Source organism: Topomyia yanbarensis, chromosome 1 (assembly GCF_030247195.1).
Source record: "Topomyia yanbarensis strain Yona2022 chromosome 1, ASM3024719v1, whole genome shotgun sequence".
Taxonomy (NCBI): Eukaryota; Metazoa; Arthropoda; class Insecta; order Diptera; family Culicidae; genus Topomyia; species Topomyia yanbarensis.
In genome coordinates, this window is record NC_080670.1 from 14,882,270 (window position 1) to 14,900,754 (window position 18,485).

An 18,485-nucleotide genomic window follows, 5' to 3' on the forward strand; every position below is an offset into this window, starting at 1 on the left:
GGCCTAACATCACATATAAGTTCTGCATCCTTGAAGAACAGCGTGTACAGTGAAGTACCCATATTGCTTCCTTGTGTGACTCCTGATTTGATCCTAAACTGAGAAGAAACGCGGAAATCTAGGTATCATTTTGCCAGACAAATATAATGCCAGTCAGTCAAGAGATTCGGCCGAAGTCCACCTTCAAACTACCATTCTTTGCATTTCACTGATCTAGGCAAATTCCTTGTTCCACGTTAAGCAGATTCCCTTTATGGTCGTCCTAGCTTCCATATTGAAGTAGTATTTTCAAGAAAATCGTAGAAAACGAAATATGAGAACAACTAGCACTAGTCCAAGTACAAGTGTTGATTACACGACATTTATTAAAGATCAGCCTGTTGAGAAGCATTGTTTCTCGATCGTTGGTCAATTGATTAAAAGTTGTTGGGTAAAAAATTTCACCGCAGCTTTTGAAGGGTTGGTACATCAGGCTCAATCTTTTTTGAAATACCTATATAGATTTCAAACAAGCATGTTACTTAAGATAATTGATCACGGTGAAAAAAATGTACGCTGAAATAGGCGAAATTCATCTCCGAGAAGATTACAAATGGAACCGAGAAGGTAAACAACCCAACAGTAGCCCCAAACAACGAAAAACTGTCAGATCCCGGACCCACTAGATGCATGGATGTGCTTTGATAGACGATGAAACTTATGCGAAAACCAATTTCTAATAAATCCGGGGCCCAAATTTTACAAAGCTACTGCTCGCAGTTTCTAGCAGATATGGTTTGTTTTCGCGAATGAATTATCAAAAAAAAAAAAAGATTTAGCAAGCAAACTGTTCTTGTGGCAAGAAAATCAGCATCAGCTGTCCCGGTTACGTTATGGGCAGTTCTAGTCGGCTGCAATAACAGCAAGCTGAATTCACGAAATTATCCACAGTTGCGTCCACTAGATACATGTTGGACGATAATGAAGAGGAAACTAGAGATGAAGGGTGCAGTCACCAGTGACAACGGTTGGATGAAGAACTGGTGGAATTAGCTTGCCAAGACCATGACTGAAGAAAATGTGCGACCAAATCTCTCGATAGGCGGGTAATATACATGCATTTGAAAGTGCCCCATTTTTAAATGATCTTGCTTTTAATACGTGGCATCTTGGATCTGTTGATTTGTTTGACATGTGGTTACTTGGAATCGTACTGAAATATTCGAAATTGTGGTATCGGGAATATTCCCAATTGAAAGCTTATTTTATACTATAACTTTTGCACTGAATTAGAAATGACTATGAAATAGGGAATTTCAGAAATTGTATGAATTAAATCAACGGGTTTTAAACAAAAGTCTGCATTTAACAATTAAACATTTAGTACAATGTTAGGGAGTTGCTTTAGAAACTACTTCATAATTTCAATTTTTTCGCCCAACATCTTTGAAAAAATATGCAAATATTCTTGAGATTGCCCACTGCTTAAATGTTTTACCTTGTTTTATCTGTTTTGGACACAATTAAATCCCTTTACGGAAAATCAGTGAAATGTCTTAGTGCATAAAATTGTTTAATTCACTGATAATTTGACAATTGCTACACCGGTACCAGGATACTGTAACCACGCAAAACAACAGATTTAAGATTTTTGATTACTTGTACATTTTGCCAAAATAAAGAAAAATGTATTATATTCCTGCAATGTGAAATTACACCGTAGCTGTTGATGTTAAGTATTGACGCATTCATTCGTCTATTCGGGCACCCAAAAGGTGCATGTTCGAATATTGCCTGAGGAGATTTTTTCGCATAATTGTCATTAAAAAATAATAATAATCATTTTTATTAGATTTTGTGTGCTTAACCCTCAAAAAGGTAAGGGGTCTCACCGGCCCGACTAGTTGCAGTTTTCTAGTTTCAATGAACTTGTAAATTAAAATACAAATGATCGAGCGTTTTCGGACTTTCGATTGTCTCAATGATAAAACGACAAAAAGGAGGCTTTTGATTTCATTGGATCTTAGGAGCGACGCTTCTCGAAGTCACAATTTTAGTTTGCCCTTTTGAGCGTTAACAAGTATTCTGATCAACAGCGCATGTTTAACCATTTTTCTTCTATGGTGATACCTTTTTGGATTCCGAGGTTCTCGCGCGATTTTGGCTTTTTTAGTGGAGCTACTTTCTTCGAACCCGAAGCTAGTAGATACTAGAAACCCTATGTTCAACAATAAATGTACAAAGTATCCTTAGCTTGCTAGATTGGGTTCTCTCTTCTACCACATCTCGATCACAATTCACTGTACAGTAGCCTTATGCTAAAGTATGGTTTTCTGATCCTCTCCTTTGAACTTCAAGACTTCTTTCTCTTATGACATTCCGTCTTCATTTTACACTCACCAGCAAATCACAATTTTCAGCATTCGAAGCGATCAGCGCGGATCGTGCCTAAAATTATATATGTTCAAAATTAGTGTTCGTTTTTTTGTAGAAAAATATTAGCGAATCGAAACTAGAAGTGACGCCACAAACTAATTATGTCGGCACATACCGAATAATAGAAACTAAACAGAACTTAGCTTATGAAACATTCTCAAATAATCATATTTTCCAATCGTTGTAGATACTTTGACATTTGAAACAAGATCGTTGTAATTATTTTCGACCTATTAATTAAAATATTTCGTTAAGTGCGACGGCAATTATTCATATCCATTGAATTATAATACCACATTGCTGGTCGATACTTTGAAATGGGCACTTAAACAGAAAAATATGATCAGGGTAAAATTGTGCGGTAATGTTAGTTTCCCATATCCCATAAAAACTATATGTCACTTCTGAGTCCCCTGTCTATAAACACTTATATCCTGCGTGGATTGAGGAATCAGAGACAAATAACTACAACTTTAATGTCGCGATTTGTGTTTACTTATACTGGGTAATTCATGAGACCGGATAGGTTTCTGGAGGCGTTGGTATTTTGATTCTTACAAAGTTTTAACTCTAGGTTATATTCTTTATCAAAAGTTTTTCGTGGCACCGCAAGTAACGGTGTTTATTTTCATTCAGGACCGTTATTTCGCTTATATTGGGACTGTGCTAACGCAAGAACTTAATCAACCGGTGACAGGACACAACGTCCTGTAGATGGGCAATATTGAGCTCGAAACCGGTATTACGGTATCCAAAATGGGTCGGTATTCCCCGGATGCCGGTACTACCGGTACCCCAACCATAATAGAAACAATACTCTACTTATTACTAAAAAATTCGTTACCAAATTTAATTAAATTACTTTGACTTGGCAGTGGCGTAGCCAGAAATTTGGTTTGGAGGGGGTTTTGATGAAAATCGTAAATTTTTTGAAAAAATACTAAAATTTAATATGGGTTTGATAAATTATTGAAAACTCAAAAACATAAGTAGTCTAACAGATGTCATTCCAGTCTACAAACAAGAAGGATCAACATGGAACAGTTTTCAAACCTCTATAGATTATTTTCTTGTATAATATGTCAATGAAGTCAAAAATTGCGATCTTTTAAAGTGGGATAAATGATCTAAAAAAATTTCAACGTTCAAGATCACCTAATATAATAATCCTTGACTTTGAAGGTTTGACAACTTCGGGAAGTTATCAACATAAAACATCGCCTGCTTTGATATAGAAATTTTAGTGATTAACTCTCATAGAGGTAATTATGGTGAATTAATTTTTCAAAAATATTAAGAGACATGGTGCCTTCAGCAAAGTTTTTGATAATGTCATTTCAAACAATTTTGTTGAAAATATGAAGACTACATGAATTCAACATATAGGGATTTAAATGGACTGGGCCTGCTATATTTCTTCTTAGTGAAGAAAAATTTAGGTGAAAACTATTTTTTCTGCGCTACGGATAAAATTGTTTGAAACAATCATTGCGAGTTGAGAACACAAAACCTATAACTAAATTATGGATGGATGGAACTGAAACTTGCGTTTCGATTTCATCTCATCAGAATCCGACACTAACTTGGTGGGCGGACTAAGCTTGCGCCGAATTGATGCTAGCTCCTGAAAATGGAATCACTCTTGGTGTTTTTGAGTCCTTTTAATATCTGGGAATTATTTGTTTTATATCCAGTTCCCTTATTTTTTTTTGTAAGCTTCAAAGGCACCTTGAACGCAATGTGAATTTATTATTTAATTACCGCAGAAGAGATTTATCAAATACAGTAATTTCAGAATAGCTTGTTGTAAAGGTTTTCTACTACTATATTTCGATACTCTGAATATGTGGGATATTTATGTCTTTGACAAAGTTGTTTGAAATAGCACTTTCGAAAACTTTGCTGGAGACATTAAGTCTCGACCCAAATTTGGTTGAAGAGTAATTCTTGTCTATAATTACTTCTAGGAGGATTAACCGTCAAAATTATTCTATCAGCAGATGAACAGTTTTACGTTTTGAAATTCTTCAATGTTACTTAACATCGAAATTTGGCAGTTTCGAATGAATGTGATCGTGACCGTTAAAAATTTATCGAGCATTAATTTTACTTTTCTTTATTAGTCAACCTCACAACTTGCAGTACTAGTACGTAGCACACAAAATTTTAGTACGCCATTCATTGCATCCTGCTAAGAGGCTATTCATATAGTTGATAATACAACAAATATCCAATGCTCATAAAACCGATCCTGACCTGCTAGAGACAAAAATACATCAGCTTTCAACTAGTTTCTGAAATGTTATTCTTGTTGTTAACCATATTGAATTGTTGTCTAAACTCTACACAATCTAAAAAAATACATTTTCAGCAAATGTTGAAATGTATGTAAGTTTTCGGTAAACAAGCTTATGTTTTATATGCAATCAACCTATTCAAATTTAGATTCCCATTCGAAAAATTGTCTCTAATCCATATTTTGAAGCATCTTTCCAAAAATGAGCTCATAATAATTCAGACAGTTATTTTATTTTACATTGAAGTAATTTGACAACTATGGGATTTTGGCTAAGAGATAAGTTACAAGATCCCCTTCTCATAATTTTCCAAAAGTTCTCATGACGCTTTAAACACAGTTCTCAATGTAGTGATCAGAGAATATTTTTCCAAAAATATTTTGTGGAATATTAAATTAAATTCGTCAGCATAATTTTTTTTTTCAATCCAATTAATTTTGGTTTGGGGGGGGGGGGGGGGGGGGGGGGTTAACCCCCAAACCCCCCCCCCCCCTGGCTACGCCAGCTTGGTTAAATGAAGTGGTACAAAGAAAGGAATCACCTTGATGATAATTGCCGAATTATTAGCATATTTAAGTAGGAAAATACAAATATCTTTTACCAAAACAGCTTCTGGTTGAAAAGGTGCGGGGGTGGGGGTGGTACACGTGCCCCTCCCTGGAGCCGCCAGTAGCAAAGACCCTATTTTAGTTACATTATCTTCAAGTAAGCAGCAGAGATGAACTTGATTGGATCTCACTTTAAAGTTAAGTAATCCTGAAAGACTCCCCCGCCCGACTCATCGAAATTCAATTTTTATGTAGTTTTCCACAACTTGACTTCGGCTTACATTTTTTTTTAAATTTATATTTGAAGAGCACAGAGAAATTACTATGTAGAGTGCATTTTTGTAAGTTATGTTTCTAGCAGATATTTTATTTTCAAAGTTCAAAGTTAAATTCATACAAGAATTGAACTGTTCACAAAACCGATTTACGATCGGTTATTTCGGCTACCATAATTCCAGAATCGTGTTAATTACCTGGAAGCAATATTCCAAATTTTTCGTAATCCAAAAATTACTTCAGCACGCTCCTTTCTGAAAAGCAGTCAACCAGCACCCCAGAACGTGAACCGTTTTAATTACAAAATAAAATTTTACTGGCACACACTTTTGAAGACTACACTCATCCCGGACTACACTGCTCCCACCCGGCTGATATCACATGTGGTCGTATAACCTACTCGCATCTACGCAAGCAGTTACCCCCACGAATTTCGTCCTTTTCGTTGCAGTCACGGAACGACACAGCCGGACCTACGCAGGCAGCTTCTTTTCGAGCAAAATAATTTATTACAATAATCGTCCTGCGAATGTGTACCCTCTCGGTCCCCGAAGGATTGCTGCTGCTGCACACACACACGGCGGATCGGTCGGCCTCTGACTCGAACGGGGTGAAAGATAATGCCCGGCGAGATAGAGAGAGAGAGTTGACGGGGTTTAGTAAACCTTCTCTAAAGCTAGGACATCTTCGTCATTAACGGAAGCAATGAAGCGTCCTTTTACGCGTTTGTTCTCATTTTACAACTGCGGGCTCATGATACCGCGAAGGAGGCCCCCTTCCCCTTTCATGACCATCACGTGTTTTGGTGTGTCGTCTTTGTAGTCCTGGTCCGTTTAATTTTCATCACACTTTCACCGGTTTCAACACTGGCTTTGAACAATTTCAGGGAACTTTTACGACACACGCACAAATGGTTCGAAACGGTAGCGGTTCGTGTTTGTGTGTGGGGGGATTTTCACAGTGTGTTCGCTTGTCACTTGTCTGAAAATTAGATTACGCAAGGCTCAAAATTTGCTTTCTGGCTAAAAATATGAAATTTTCGAATTGTAGTATTTCGCTTTTAATGTTGATCCCATTTCCGAAAAGTTTCAATTCATCCCACCCGAAAAATGTGCAACTCCACGTTCCAAATTCCTACACACTTTCGATATCCTTCAATCCTTATTGATTTTCCACCTTGGAAGGTGACACACTGAGGTATTCCGCATCGATCTTCTCGTCGAGTCCTAATCGAAGGGTACGAAGAAAAATCACACGAAATGGATCCTCGTTAGTCTTAACGAAAAGAAACTCCAAAGCTTGGCGCAGTCCGCGCGAACCTGTTTCTGTGCCTGTGTGTGTGTGGGTGCATTTATGTGTGCTGTGGCTGTCCAATCCACTTGCCAAAAAACGGACAGTTCCCGGACCCGTTCCCAGTTCGGACCAAAACAGACGTGGGAAGATACGTGGAAAATGCCAGCGGGGATAAAAAGTATTCTTGATATAAGAAGCTTCCAGTTTTTCGCCTTCCTCAGTTTAGGGTGAATAGCAAAAAAATCAGATTCTGGCAGAGCAAGTGGCCACTGCTGCTGCTATAGCAGCGAAAAGCAGCGGTGTCCGAGGGATTCAGTCGAGAGAGAGAGAGAGAGAGAGAAAAAACTGCGAACCGGTGGACGTCTGACGCGGAAAATCGAACTTGGAGTGGGAAATAAATTCGCAAAAAAAGTTTATTTACGGGGGAGAAAGTCAGAGCAAAGGAAAAGAAGAAAGACACCGAGGGTTGTGAATATATTCGCGAGAAACGGTTTTTTTCCTCGAGTCCCCTATGGACGTCAGTCTTTCTTCGATGGACGGTTGGATTTTGTGACCGTCGTCGTCGTCCTTGTCGTTGTCCGGGAGAAGACGGCCGGTCCGCGCTTCGGACGAAGAAGATATTGTCCCGATAGCCGTGCCATTCGAACTCGGTACATAGACGGTAAGGGTTTTCCGATTATTTTTCATCTCCCATCCCACGCGGGGCGACCAACAGCGGTGGGTGGCCAACACGTGTGCTCGCCCTGTGTATGTATGATTACGAACACATCACATCACCATGGGTTTCGACCGGTTTTAAGAAAAATGGATTTTTCGGGCAAAGAACAGCTATTTGTCAATTGTCCTGGGACTCGTCGAAGTTTTCCTGTTTTTTTTTGCTCTTTCGTCACCGGCAGCGTCTTCCCTTCGCACTTTCGTTGGGCCACGATTCTAATCAGAGAGTACGCCAGCATAAATAATAAAAGCCAACCCAGGGAAAACCTTTTGACCCTTTCTTCCAATCACGCATCGTGTATGTTAGGTGGATGGCGGTGGTGGTGATGGTGGAGGAGAGCACGGGTCGGAATGAAATTCTTGGTCATTTATAAAGCATGCGACCCTATTAGACTCGGTTGCCACAGCCGCAGTCCATTTCTCGTGTCGTCCTCGGTGGATGGTGGGCTTTTAACTCCATCCACGGCTACAACCCCACACACACAGAAGTGACCATTCTTCCACCGAGGATCTCGGGAATGAAGAAAAGTACTTTGCACAGTTTCTAGCGGATGGTGGCTCCTTCTCTCGCGCGTTGGCCTTTCTACATACGGAAGGAGGCGGATGTACAGACTTGGCATGTGTGCAATTTCGCAGCAGGGTTTGTGTCCAGTTCAGGGTTGTACCTGAGTTATTTGGAATATTTGAACTAAATTTTCGTGGGAGTTTTTTTTTGATTTCGCGATTACGAACAGACTTGGATTTTTCAAAGTTTTTTTCTTTTCAAATATCCTTAAAATGTCAACCCTACTTCAAAACAGCGAAAGAGTTCATTTCCCACTGCGTCCAGCGACGCCGAGGTCGTTCTTTCGGCGTCACACCATGTGGGTGAAACAGAGTGGGTTGGGGCCATCGCTATACGGTGGGTGGTAAATATCGCGTCCTGTCGAGCATTTCGCAGTATGACATACATAAGGCGCACTCCGGGCTTTCTTCTTGCGAAACTGGCAATAGCCTTAGTAGCAGCAGCAGCACCAGCAACATCAACAGCAGAATCAGTCCCGGCAGTGACCATCAGCATCCCCTGTCGCATCGCCACGTCTCCACCGCTCGCGCTGCCTGAAGTGACATCCAGGCGCGCTGCTACAGCAGCACGTATACACCAAGGGTGACGGCATTTCTTGAATCTGATGCCAAGCAGCGGTTCAGGAGTGAGAATTTCGATTAATCCGCAGCTGAAAGCATTCACCCCTCGCAGCAGGCGTTCTTCCCTGGGGGCGGGAGTGGGAGTCCTTCGTTTTGCCGACTGTGTTGGCTGCTGTCCTCGATGCTCTAAGAAATGGTGCGGCATGGGGGAGCGCAATCACATACGAGAAGATCGGTTGCTGGCAGAGAAAGTGGGGGAAGTGGTGGTGGTGGAGGGGTCATGTGCCATGTGCCGTCAGTCTCTCGGCTGGAAAACAGCCGCCAACCGTACTCAAAAGAGCTCGCGAGGCCAGTTTCGCTGCAAAGGACCCCGCATTTCCTTTCTCGCATCCGAGCACATCCGTGCCACAGGACAAAGAAGAAAGATAACGGCAGCTAGCATTTATATTCTTCTTATCCTTGCCAACGACTGTCCACTAGCTTGCTGGTGGCGCTTTTCGTCTGGAAAAAGGGGTTGGATGGTGGAAGGTGAAATGAGAAAACACATTCGCCGCGTTGTCCCGCGTTCAAGCAGCGATGCTGCTGTCCGGCAATGGCTAGTGTGTATAGAAGCGCACATTTTCTTCACCCCCCCCCCCTTCTTTCTTGGCTTTTCCACTACCCCACTCCCCGTCCGGTGGCAGCAAGCACAGGCAGCCATTTTTGAGCCCCAGGCTATCGCGTAGAATATTCGTTATAACGCGAACGTATCTACTGCCAGTCTCAGCCAAGAAGGACCGAGTTAAATGTCCTTTGGCGATACTCACACGAGAAACGAGCTAGATGATGGTAGATAGCGAAGTTATGAAAATGTCGCGTATGTGGCGAATATTCTTCGACGTTGTGCTGGTTTTCTGTCGTGTCCTGGCTGCATCGCAAGTCTCGCTTTGGTTTTTAGGTACTCTTTCGGGCTCTAGATGAAATTGAGGTTATTGAGTACCTGCATTTTATTCAAATTTTAATATTTGCTGAACTGCCTTTTTGATATTTCCTACACTATTTCAAAGTTTGTATCGTTGTCCGGGCTAGAAGAAAAAAGCAGTTCAGTCACTTTCGGATTGAGCGTCTACCTGCAAGTCAAAACGAAAATTTTAAGACTTTCCAAACCCAAGTATCTATCTAATTAGTTATGAAATTTGCGTTCCAACTTCGACTCATCAGAATCCGACACTAACTTAGTACCAGGGCTAAGGTAGCACCGGATTGACACCAGTTCCTAAAATGCAGACACTGTACAAACCCCTTTTCTAGCGTGATATCCCGTTAAAAATTGGTTTTCATTCAAACTGTATCCTTAAGTAGAAAGATATCCAAGTAAAGCTTCCTACCCAAGAATTTACTTCCCAGGAAACCGGGGATTTTCGCATTTTCCGCCTTTTTTATTTTGATTATAGAAGTTTTAAACTAAGGGTCATTCGCCTCTTTTTCGGATTAGAAAAATCTCTTTAGATATATTTCTAACCCTATTTGCGGTGATGGCAATCGAACCCAGGCCAGCTGCGTACAAGGTAATCGATTTAGCAACTATGTTATGCCCGCCTCTCATATTTACTTTTTCCCGGAACTCGGGAATCCCGGGAAAAAGAAAATCTCTATCAGCGAATATTTGTTCGTTCGAACAAAGAGCGTTACAAACAAAGATAAGATACGGAGTGTTGATTTATCAAAAGCATTATTTTTTGGAACGTGCAGGTTTTCAGATTCTTTTCAAGAAAAACTTCGGATAAAGGACCATTTCAGTATTGCTTTTTTACCAAAAACGTGCGATAAATTATTCACGCGAAAGCAGTAAAGTGTAGAGCAATGATATCTGCTGGGCTGTTTTATGATGCTCCAAGATCCTCATTTTGCTGTTATAGTTATAGTGATTAACCCCCCTTGAAGTGAAATAGTTGCAACATATATTCGGAGGTCATCAAAATATAATGTGCTATAACTTGTTACGTATTTAAAGAAGAGATATAGTGTACTTAGCAAAGATATTCGCGGAAGCAATCTCTATAATTTTGCCAAAGACGTTTACAAAAAAATAATTGAAGAATCTCCCCTTTTGAAGGATTAATCACCAAACTCATATCAGTACATGACAGACAGATTTTTGCTAGGAATTTCGAAAACTCAGCCGTTTAACGAAAATAACAATTTATTTTTAAACCAATCACTAGTTGAAACACTGTATTTTTCCGAATTAATACGAAACTACACGAGGTAAGCCAATGATGTAATACAGAAAATTGTACATTTTGATAATTCAAACCTTTTTACGGAACACACCGAATGTGCCAGGATGATATTTAAAAACATACTCTACAACTTTGCCGAAGATATGATATTAATTTTTGTACTTGCAAGAAAGTTGGTAAATATACCTCACTTTTAGGGAGATTAATCATTACAATCATAATACCATATGGAAGGGATTACAATGACCACAAATTTCTCTGAAGACGACATTGGCCCGAATAAAACGATTTGGGCGTAAATCGCACGATTTGGACAAAAAACCATTGTGCATTGTAATCGGCCGATACGAATGGTGATCGGAGACAACTTTTCCCGTTTTTTTTTGAATGGCGCTGACTCTCATTTATCTTCAATCAAGTGAGACACTGATATCCCAAGAAACTTGTTAAATATTTTTAGGAATTTTTGAGCATAAAAAAGGATAAATTTCATTTAAACTAAAATTCCTTCGTTCAAGAACCAACTTTTTAGTATAATCATGAAAAATTCAGAAGGATCATTGGATCGGTTGTGCGGATAACAACACGCAATTCAAACCACCTGAACTTTCTGTATTATTCACAGACACTTTAGGTTCATTCACACAGGGTGTTTGGTTCATGGTTAAGAATCTCTCGAGGGGTGATTGACTGTCATATTTGGAGAAAAAAATCGTTCTACACATACCATCAAATCTCAAATCAAATCAATCAATTGGGCGATATTGCTTATCTTTTTATATCCAATCCATCAAAATGAGTAGCTATAGTCGCATTCAAATAAATTTATTGAAATTATTGTAGGTATGAAGCGGTCCGACCGACATGCAGGACACTGAATATTAGGCGCCTCCTAACTTTTTTATTACCGCTATTAAAGGTACAGTGTTTTTGGATGGCCTCAAGATCACGCTATCTGGACACAATATAAACTATAAAATCAATGTTAGACTTCTCTGGTCGCTGAACAGTCCGTGCAATGGTCACTTGATTTCTATTCAATATTAAGATCAAAGAGGTATTGACCCTATAACCGCCCGTAGTAACTCGGAGCATCTTAAATATTTTCTTCAATATACAAGAACTAACTGAAGCAGGTGCACTGCATTAATTTGACCAAAAAACAATCGATATTCTCTGCCACGAATTCCAATTTTATACAGCAACTCAAGCAACTGTATGAAGAAGTTGTAAGTTGCAAAGGAAGAAGTCATATAAACTGAGTGACAAGTCATCAATACGCAGGATTGATTAAATAATCTGAAACCAAACTGACATCTTATAACAAATGACTTGATATAGTGTGCACTGTCTCGAGAACAAAGGGAATATTTTATTATCATGAGAAAAGTTGAGGGAAAAGCGCTGCTCCGACTCAACACAGCGGCCGTTGACTTTAAATTGTGTTGAATAAGACTGAGTTTTCGCGAAGTGGTAAACCTTCTGAAAGTGAAAATAGACCTTAGGCTTAAGGAAGACGCCTATCTACAGAATCATCATCTGCGCAATGCAGTATTGATATCGTTCAACAAGTTAGTGCAAGCCGAACGTGTCGTTTTATAGAACAACTTGAAGCACGTGGTTGACAGTGACAACTTTGAAATAAAGATTCCCGTGTATATAGACCATGACTGTATAGAGGTAAGGCTGCATGATCTATCACCGTGTACACCACCTGATCTAATTTCAGAATGCATGTCGTAATACGGAAACGTAGAATCCGTTACACCTGAAACGTGGAGAAATTTCTTCCCGAGTACTTCCAACGATGTTCTTGTCGTGAGGATACGGATCGAGAGATCTACTACATCCTGTTTGACTACAAAACTCAAAACTCGTGGAGCTACTATTCAACAAATTACGTTATGCATCCATGATGCGGAAATTCCTACGTGCAGGTACTGTAATCAGACAGCACACCATGAACAATCTTTCGCGGAAGATGCCGGGGAGAATTTAACCATTTAACAAATCGCCAGCGCATCTACAGCAAATCAACCCAAAACAGAGTTTTCGATTCCAATGCTTGAACCACAAACGACTGCCAAATTTGTGGCAGCTGTTTGGGCCATAATGATAACCGCAAAAGTAGAATTCAGCACCCCAAAATCAGCTGTAAGCATCATTGGTGAAGAAGTCAATAACACTGACGAAATTGTTTATTCAGCTCTATTTAAAATACGTTTGTTGAAATTCGTGATTTTTTTTAAGCTGGAATTGCAATTAACAGTAGTAACCATTCATACCGTAGATCTTGGATCGTCCGGATGTTTTTCTTTGATGAACGAAAAAATAAACAGAAAAGATGTTAAAACAGGACTATCGTATCTATATACCTGCGCGGGAAGTCGAAATCGATGGCGTCGTCAACGGATGGTGTGGTACTGATAGCCTTAAAAGTCTTTTGTTAGCTTTTAAAGTGGTTAACTGTTAAGGACGGCCCTCTAAATCCTAAAAAAAACATTTTTTTAAGGCCACTGGTGAGGAGGTTCCCATAAATTCCCCTTCCTTAAAGCGATCGTATCATTCGATGGTGAATTTATCAAACTAGATCATGGTTTGAATCACTGTTAGATTGCAGAAGTATCATTACCAAAATCGATTCTTTCAAAAGTTTAATACCTACGGCTTTTGTGGATGAGAAAGCTCTATTTTTATAGAATTAACTTCTTCCGACAACAGGCGATCCAGTTGTTGCTTGTCCAGTAAAAATCGAAGGCAAAGACCACTGTTGGGCACAGGTTTTTTATTCACCAGAGTCACCATTTGAGCCCTAGATATCGGCCCATCAAAACATGAACCGGGACCAAGCTCAAAAAATCTCAACGAGTTCGGCTGAGATTGAAGTGAGAAGCGGTCACGCTTACCACGCAACCAACGACCGACGCCGTCGATTGTAGTTTAGTGTGAAGTAATAATCGATAATCAAGAACTCAAACTGGCCGACCTTTCTGCAATCGATTCTGAGCTGCCAAACCTCTGCTCCGCACAAAAAAAATGCAACGAATTGCTGCAGCTGAGCCGTTTTCACAGAGAGCAAGGGACAGGAAATCAGCTAACCCAACTCGCAAGCGTGAATAGCAGCACCGCCGCACCACAATCGCCAAACCGAAACAAGCCTAGGGGCCGTACACAAATGACGTAGCTTTTTTTCGGAGATTTTTGACCCCTCCCTCCCCCTCGTAGCATTTGGTCACAAAATTCTAACCTCCCCCTCGTAAATAACGTAGCATTTACCTAGCTCCTCCCCCTCGTCCCATGCAAAGCGCCCGGGTGATGAAAAAAAATTACATGTTTTTCAATTATTTTAAATACTTGTCCTTTCAAAATGTTTGACGACTTTTATCAACATTTTCATTATAACAGCAAATTGCTTGCAAAATAAGCCCATTTCATCACAAATATAGTGTTGATAGTTTTGTTTTGAATTTTATATGTCAAGGGGAGCATAAAGAGAAGTTCTCTCAGTTCACAATCCTGAAGCTGCCAATGATTCTAAGAAGCATACGTTCATCCAAATTACTAAATTTTGTTTGGTTGAATCCGAAGTGAAAATTTAATTCAGGTTCCAAACTAAGTCTACTAGTTAGCAACATTAACTAACTAATGTAGCAAGTTAAATCCGCATACAAAATCTATTCGTATTTTTGTGAACTTGTAATTCCGCGAATCGTAAAATTTACTTCATCAAAACCGCAGTAACTTGTTTGAATATAAATTCATTTCTTTTGAGAATGGAGGATCATTAAATTGTTTTCTCTAAACAATGGGTTTTAAATTTAATGCTACGTCGCACAACTTCTGACCCTACCCTCCCCCTCGTCACACTTCGTCACAAATTTGGTATACCCTCCCTACCCCCCAAAATGCTACGTCATTTATGAATGGCCCCCTATTGAACAAAAAAAAATTGCAAGAAGCCGTGCAAGTATCAAAAGGAAATGCGACGCTTCGCTGATGTATACGCTGCTGTCAACGACGATGACGAGTTTCGGTACGGACGCGATATGCGAGCGGGTGTGTGTGTGTGTGTGTTCGTGTACGTTGGCCTACCGGGATGGGGTGGTCCCTCCCGGACATGTACGCCGTATAACCAACGCGCGGATGTGTATCGTGTAATGCTGTGGTGTGCCGTTTGATTCACGGCGATGCAATGGCTATTCCGGCCGACCCCATGCAGCCGAGATAGCGAAATGCACTGTGTGTAAAATAATACGGCGATTATTATTATTTTCAAAATACGATACATTAACAACTGCACACAACTGGCACGCTGGGGTAGCTCTCGGTTAGACAGCAGCCAGGTTTCGGTAGGCGAGGATTTCAGCTGTGGTGACCGCCCGAATGCACCGGTGGCCGCGTCCACCACCAGAGTAGGAGGAGGGAAGCAGTAAAATGCGCGACCCTTCACTTTTCGGTCACATTACCCACGACTACTACGACTACGACGACGGTGCGCACCGTCTTCGCTGCCGTGGCGGGTGGCAGCGGCGACGACGGCGGCGGCGGCGCGTCGTAGTCGGTCCATGCGTGTCCAGGTTCAGCGCCTCGACGGACCACGAACCGAGGCTTAGGCCAATGTTGGCGAAGGGCGCGCTCTATTTCTTTCGCTGTGAAGCTTTTTATTTCGCAACTATTTTTTTATAGTGCTTCTTCGTATTTTGCATTGCCTCTTCGGTGAAATGATTTTTTTTGTGCACTTTTGCTTTTTCCCGCTAACCCTCCGGCTAAGGGATCGAATTTGTCTTTAACGTTAATGCATGATAGAATTACAGCGCCGCGAATAGGTACAGAGGGAACACTTGTAAGTCGCTCTTCGGCGAGCCGCTTGTGATACGAACTTTCTTTTGGGGGGATTTGGTGCACGATTATATAGACATAAGTTACGAATGAGTTTAGAGGACTTAATTTTGGCGACAATGGTGCTCCCAGTGGTCAAATATGCTAGCCTTCAAATGCGTTTTGTTGTTTTCAAAGAGTTCCGTTTGGTCTATTTTGTCACAGTTTTAAACTAACATGGTTCCGAGATATTCATCATACAGGAGGAGAAAGTTCGCCACTTGTATTTCCAGAATTTATCACTGAAAAAGCAGCTGGTCCGATGTTGATCGACTTTGTCAAAATCCGCTACGATATTCACCAACAAAAGATTTGGGCGTAATCTGCTAAACAGAACATGGGAGAGTACCTTATAGACGGCATTGAGGATCGTTATGCTGCAATAATTGTTACACTCGTGTTTATTGCCCTTCTTTAAGATAGGGCATATGAGACCATCTGTAACTCAGTGCCAGGACGAAACTATACAGTTGCCTTAGCGTATTAAGCCAAACCTGGTTTCGATCTCATAAATTTTCATCAGCTTGAGCAGAACACTTTTTGTTGCGGGGCACTTTACTAGGGGTTTGCTCAGGAACACAAATAGTTTTACCGTTTTTGGAGCTAGTGTCAATCCGGTGTTCGCTTCGTCCTGACACTAAGTCGGGGTCGGATTCTGATGAGACAAAATCGAAAAGCGAATTTGGTTGTAGGTTTTAGACTCCTAACGCGCAAAGGTGATTTTACCCGAATTTCTCCTTAGGTCGAAGCGAGAAACACATCGACACCACAGCGAGAGTATCGAGGGTATAGGTGAGCAATCCACTGACATTTTTGTTTTGATTTACTGTTGAAACTAGGGTTTTCGCGTCAAGCTGCATTGCTAAGTAATTGTTTCCAAATGCCTCCCAAATCCTCGTAACGGAACAACTGACTTTATTCATCAGAACAGGTGATATGCATATAAGAGTAGAGATCAGTAAAATTTTCATTTTGAAGATAAAATTTCGAAAGGTCTTTTTGACTTTCTCATATAAAGAAAGGCTATGCAATCACTCCAAAAATCGACTTTTCAACCGAGGACCGGGTGTCATATACCATTTGATTCAGTTCGTCGAAAACACAAATTGTCTGTGTGTGCTTATGTATATGTGTATGTATGTATGTGTGTATGCATGTTTGTGTCAAATAATGTTACTCAATTTTCTCAGAGATGGCTGAACCGATTGGCATAAATTTAGTTTCAAATGAACGGTATACCGCTCCCATAAGAAGCTATTGAGTTGATTGGAGTTCCGGTTCCGGAGTTACGGGTTGAAGAGTGCGGTTCCACAGCAAATTCCCATATAAACTGGTAACTCTATTATGTCCGAATGATGTAATACATATTCAAATACGTTCAACATTACTTCGATTTCTGGGTCTAGATCAATAATGACTAATCAAAGTAGCTTTGATCACATTGGCCACCTATGACGGATCTTAAGACCCCGAGGAACGCGCCAAGTTCCCGAACTAATGTCACACCTATTTCCCAACAAACTCCTAACCGATTTTTACAAACTTGATTTCAGATGAAAGATATAATACTTCCGTCGACTTTTATTGAATTTTATTCAGTTCAGACTTTTGGTTCCGGAGTTATATGTTGGTAATTGCGGTCACAAAGGAATTTTTCATAGAAACCGGTACAAGCCTAATACCTCATAGGTTAAAAATCTATTGAAATGAACATCAAATTACTTCGATTCGCAGGCCTAGATCACTCATAGCGAATCAAAGATTATTGGAATATATTGTCCACAATCGATCATTCCGAAAGCCCCGAGTTCACGACATATTCCAGAAGTAAAGTCACTTCGATGTTGACTGAACCAATTTTCACTAACCGAGTCTCCAATGGAAGGTAAAATATGCAGTTCGGTTTTGGACCCCCATCTACCCCTCCCAGTATGGCAGCGTTCGTAATAAAAATGTAATAGACATTTCCACAATGTTATATTGAACCTAACCAGTTATTGAATAATAGTTTATATAAAGGCACAATTGCGCCACTAGGTGGATTAAAGCAAGTTTTTTTTAAATGTTTTCAAGTTCTAGTTTTTAGCGGCACTGAGAGGCACCAGTTTACGGTAAAATGGGTCGGTACTTGGAAACCTAGTGAGTAGTGGTCTCTGACGGACAATTACGTGCCAAGAAGGATGCTAGGCTCTCTGGTGACTAACACTCTCTCGAGCTATTCCCAGAAATAGTATAGCTCCAGATCATTGTTTTTTCTGCATGTAAACAAAATCAGAGCTTTTTACATTAAGAGTAACGTATAACGAGAAACAGTTTGAAGTCTTTAGCACATATAAACATGTAATTTGGCAGGATTAAAAATAAGACGTCATTGAAGAACAGTAAATAGAACAAAGGTGCTAGATTGCTTCCTTGAGAAATCTTGATCGACTAACTTTAATTCTGACTTTCTCAAGCCCTTCTGAACAAATCGTTTTGAATAATTTTTTCCTTAGCGAGGAAAATTGCACCATAGTAATACTAATACAACCATACTAATTCAACACCGTGCGCTATATCAGAAATCATCAGGAATCAGTAGCGTCTGGCTCAAATGGCACGTTCCCCATGTTGACCGGAGATTTGTGCCTTACCAAGAATCGTCTTTTTATCATTCTCCTGATGGGAAGGATTGGGGAAGTGGTAAGGAAAACAACGACACAGAACAATTAAAACAG